Consider the following 4540-nt stretch of genomic DNA (forward strand, 5'->3'; position numbering starts at 1 on the left):
CAACAGCACCCAGACAAAGACCAAATATATATCTCTTATTATAAATCACCATAGCACAGAAGTTGATACAGTGGCACACAGGACATGGAAGCTCTGTCCTCGGGATGACTTTGATGGGAGGCAGCCTCGCCTGGTGGTTCAGATTAGACACTGGAACCAGACGGCCTAGGCTTGAATCCTGGCTCCCTTTCTGAAACATTAGGTAAGTTACTTTATTTCTTTTAATCTCGGTTTCTTTATTAAAAATTTAAAAAAATAATAAAACGGGAATGATATGGGACACTTCCCTGGTGGTCCAGTGGTTATGACTCTGTACTCCCAATGCAGGGGACCCAGGTTCGATCCCTGGTCAGGGAACTAGATCCCGCATGCCACCACTAAGATCCCGCACGTGGCAATGAAGATCCCACGTGCCACAACTAAGACCCAGTGCAGCCAAATAAATAAATAAATAAAGGGAATGATAATAGTGCCTATCTCATAGGATGACTGTAAAGATTTTAAAAATTAGTCAACGTACTTAGAAGAGGGTTAGGCTCATATTGTCATCAACAAAGCCCACTGGGGTCCCGGGGAGGGGGGAATAAGATGCAATCTAGGTGATAAGGTCTTACCTCTTCTTTTGTGCTTGCCTGTAGGGGGCCGAGTTTAGAGGTCTTACACCTAATGTGTTGGATTAGAGTTTCCAGCACGGAATTGATGTTCCAGACACCCCAACTTGGAGACACACGGAGAAGCACTGCCCATGACCCCTCCATTCAAGATGGCGGCAGCAGTCTGTGTGCAGAGACGTTGCACCCAGCGCTTGGATCTGGGGCTCCGTGAGCAACTCGCCCGCACGGGACCCTCGAGAACTCTGCCCCACCCTCCTCAGACAAGAACCCTACAAAGCAGCCCTACCGATGGTCTTTGCGGGAGCACGTGCTCTACAGCCTGAACCCACACCTCTCCATTTGATCAAAGAGCAAAGCTTTCCTTTGCTTCTCAACTGAACTCCGTCTGGTTCTATTGGCGCAAGTGACACCGGGCAAAAGGATCCTTATTGGGGACTGGCTCCAGAGGCAAGTCTAGTAACTATTATTTATTATTATTATCAAGGAGTTTGAAAGAAAGTTAGCAATTTAATCAGCAAAATGATTTTAGATAGTGATAAGTATTGTGAAGGAAATAAAACAGGATTCTGACAGAGAAAGTGATTGTGAAAGTTATGTTCGATTGGATCATCAGAGAAGGCCTCTCAAAGAGGTGACGTTTAAGCTGATTCAAGCAGATCCCGGGAACAGCACTTCAGCCAGAAGGAGCTGCATTCCAGCCAGGAGGAACTGCAAGAGCAAAGACCATATGGCAGGATCGTGCTTGGCATAGTCTACAAAAAGAAGGCAGGCAGTGTGGCCAATCCAGAGAAAGAGTGACAGGTGCTGAAGCCAAAGAGGTAGGCAGAGGCCAGATCATAAAAGTCTGTTAAAGACTAGAAATAGCTTCTTGTTTCTCTCAGTGAACAGATCTTACACAGAACATGGCTCCACAAGGCGTGAGTAGGTGCAAACAAGTGAGGTTAGAGGCTCCCTTCTGTCTTCCCAAATCCCACGTGGAGAAGAAAAGGGATAATCCCCAGCCAAAAAGGGGAGTCGAAGGGTAAGGCTTCTCGCCATTCCAGGTGGGGTACAAGCAGAGAGGGAGCAAAGGGAGGTTGGTATGGTAGCTGGAGACCGGATCTTTCCTTGTCTGTAGAGGCAGGGTCCACAGTCCACCAGGGGGTCTACATGTAACAGCAAAAGTGTGGCTTGGAGGGTAGCCTGTTGACTCAGGCTGTGCTGAAGAGATGGCCGAGTCCCTCTACAAAGAAGGCAGGGCTTGGGGCAGAGCTGCCCTCATACAAGTGACTCACGGATTTTTAAAAAATATAGCAAAAAGCTAATCAAACTAAATTCAAACTTCAGTATTATAATCAAATTTCTTCAAGCTTTGTGATTAAGGCTTATGGAGCTTAATTAATTTAGGGGGTGACCTCCTCCCCAAAGATTTATTACCAAGTAGTATTTGGGTGAAGATGCTTCAGGTGCCATAAGTAGGGTAATCATATAATTTATCATCTAAGTCAGGACATTTCTGAGAGTGAAAGGAGGTGCTATTAACAATAATCCTAGAACAACAGTATAAGCTAAGATTGTCTTGAACAAACTAGGGCCTACTGAGGAATTACATGCCCCTTTCTGAGACAGAGACCAAGGGAAAAACTTGACATTTATTTAAATGAGGTAGGAACAGCCAGCTGCCAGGGTTGGATTTTTCTGATTTGGGAGCTCTGGTTCCAGACTCTGCCTCTTAACCCCATGTCCTTCTGCCTGTCTGCTTTACTCCATGATCCCTAATTTTAATCATTTGCCTCCTTAGTTGCATGCTGTTGGAACCAAGGGTCTCAGGTGATAAAGTGAGTTGGCTCACCTTAAAATACTCACTGAGATTGGAACACACACCCCTCTTCCCCAAAGATGCTCAGGAAAAGAGCCACTGAAATCAGAGGGTCCTGCACTCATCCTAAGTGGGACTGCAATTCCATGGAATAAAGGAATATTAATCCTGTGTCTGATGCATTTTGTCAACTAGGAGGAGGCATGTTATCTTCCTCAGCCTTGTTCTACTCACTTGAAGTAACAAGAAACACCATATGCATTAATTATCTGGGAGGCAGCCCTGTAGTTTAAAAGGTTTAAAAGGCTGTTCTGGGGTCAGATTCCTGGGTTCAGATTTTCTTGCTTACCACGTGTTAAGTGACTTGGGTGTATTACTTAACCCCTTTATGTTTCAGTTTACCCATCAGTAAGGTGGGGACAGTAACACTACGCCAGAGACTGGCCAGTTTTTCACCAAACCCAATTACCTTGCCTTCTGGCCACACACTGTATTTCCCAGCCTCTCTTGCCAGTTGAGTGTGGCCAGATGTGCTGGCTGTTAGGATAAGAGCAGAAGTGACGGATGCCACCTTCAGGTCTGGCCAGTACAAACCTTCCAAGTGACACTCTACATTCTTTTTTCTGGATCAAATCAGAGGATCTAACAGAGGACTCCAGGGCTGCAGGGGATGACAGAACCACAGACTGGAAGGTGTCTGAGTCTCTGAATGACCTTGTGGAAGTCCTACTGCCAGGTAGGACCAACCACTTTGGACTCTGTGTAAAACAGAAATAAACCAGTGTTTATTTTATTGTGTTAAACTAGTGAGAGTTGGGGCGGGGGGTGTTTATTAAAGCATCCTGAATTATCCCAACTAGTATAAACTCCTACCTCACAGGGTTACTTCAAGCACTAAAGTATCCATAAAGTATTGGTGTAAATGTGCTCTCAGAACACAGAAGGAAAAGTATCTCCATGAATCTCTTTTTCCAAATTCTTTGTTACAGCCAGAGGGTAATGTAGACCTCATAGGAAATCATTGTTCTCCATGTAAAGCATCTTATCGTGATTGACAACACAGCCTATCGGTACACAAAAATGGGTGAAAGCAGATTATATAAAATGAGGAAGAGCAGCAGGGAGGAAATGCAAACGCGGCCTGAGGTCAAAAGTCTGTGCTCCAAGGCTCCTCTCATCCTTCCCAGAGTCCCCAGGACCTTGTCTGCAGTCAAGGCTATAGGATCTCCCAATGTGACTGCACAGCCTTGCTGAAGATTTAAACCTTTGGGATTATTGCAACCCATTGTCTTTCTTTGGGGTAGATTCAGGCTCGTTGGTGGTACCCTGTGACTCCTATAACAAGTGGGCTGAGAGAGGACTTTAGAAGTTAGAAAACTGATTATATTATATAGAATCAGAGATGTATGCTTAGAAATGGAAATTATTCTTGAGATATGCTTAGATTTTTCCTTTGAAAATCTTTTATTACTGCTATAAAGTCCAAGTCCCAGAAAAACTTCAGAGATACAAGTCAGCAAGTAATCAATTAGGATTCCACCCAATAGGAAGATTCTGAACAAAAGAAAGACTAACGACTTGATAGCTGACTTGTATATTTAATTGTTTCTACACACCCTGCCAAGTCTTCTCTAGACTAATATTGGCAAATAAATCTCTTATATCTTGATTTTATTTTTTTCCAGTTCACCTTCAAGCTCTTGAGATGTTGTGCTACAACACCATCACTCACCATCTTGTATCTCTAACGATATCACAAATCATTTTTATGATATAGCATTGTCAGCAGATATACTGCTTGATGACACAGAGAATACTTCATAGCCTTGTAGATAAATAAGCCTATCGGTTCACAGATATTCATATACCCACAGAAACCTCTCATCATTGGAAATTCTCCAGTGTACCAAAATGTGTCTGAAGTAGGAAACGCCCAGAGAAAAAGCCCATTATAAAAGCTCATAACTATCCTACAGATAGAATCCCAAGGAAGCCAATCCCAGAAGGCCGTTACATTCAAAAAATTATAATTCAGATAGGACGTCCGATGTTTATGTACACATTTCAACATCTTTAAAGAGGATACAAGTACATAAACAACAAAACTCATTAAAATCCTCTCTTTCCC

General features: G+C 43.5%; 1 non-coding gene across 1 annotated transcript; it reads left to right on the plus strand.

The window, feature by feature from the left end:
- The first annotated feature begins 284 nt into the window (after positions 1–284).
- TRNAG-CCC (transfer RNA glycine (anticodon CCC)) lies at positions 285–357 on the plus strand. Its single transcript has one exon. It is a non-coding gene; the product is annotated as a tRNA-Gly (tRNA).
- The last annotated feature ends 4183 nt before the right edge of the window (positions 358–4540 follow it).

Source organism: Lipotes vexillifer, unplaced genomic scaffold, assembly GCF_000442215.2.
Source record: "Lipotes vexillifer unplaced genomic scaffold, Lipotes_vexillifer_v1.1 scaffold477, whole genome shotgun sequence".
NCBI classification, from domain to species: Eukaryota; Metazoa; Chordata; class Mammalia; order Artiodactyla; family Lipotidae; genus Lipotes; species Lipotes vexillifer.